Source organism: Lytechinus pictus, chromosome 2 (genome assembly GCF_037042905.1).
Source record: "Lytechinus pictus isolate F3 Inbred chromosome 2, Lp3.0, whole genome shotgun sequence".
Taxonomy (NCBI): domain Eukaryota; kingdom Metazoa; phylum Echinodermata; class Echinoidea; order Temnopleuroida; family Toxopneustidae; genus Lytechinus; species Lytechinus pictus.
Window position 1 is genome coordinate 47,399,642 of NC_087246.1, and position 693 is coordinate 47,400,334.

The window sequence follows — 693 nt, forward strand, 5'->3', positions numbered from 1 at the left end:
TGGAGAAACTCCTCGCATGTGATGACACATATTAGATTATTCTTTGATGGAATTTCATTGAAAGTTCACCAATATTTTCTCAATTTTATTCTGCTTTTATTAAAACCAACTTGTCATCAGGGTGAACCTCCCCTTTAAAGACTTTAAATGCTTAGATGCGATTATATACCCCTCCCTGGATTATGAAGATAAAGTTTGTAATTGTTATCTAACAGGTACTATAGTAACAGTTAGATGCTTGGTGCTTCTTGGCCAATCAAATCCTGGAAAGATTTTGTATCAGATAGTGGTATATATAATGATTACCAAAAATACTGAGACAGCTAGCTGGTATATTGGCCAGGGGAAAATTTAAAAGGTAAACAAATGTTTTTGACCTTTTTGAATTCTATTGTGATTGATTTTGACATAATACAAAGATAATACTTTTCCTTTTCATTTTCTTTCATTTTCTCCTTTATTTGAATGGTCATTTCGGGTCCCAGACCCCCCCCCCCCTCCCCCCTAAATAAAAGAGGAAAAATGAATAGTATATACTGAAACAAATTTTTTTTTAATAAATAAGTGGTATATATAATTTGCGGGAAAAAAATGAGTTGGTGATATTCGATTTTGACTGATGGCCATGCATGCATTGCATCACGAACCAACGCCAACAATTTTACGTTAAAAAAAAAAAAAACGATAAAGGCT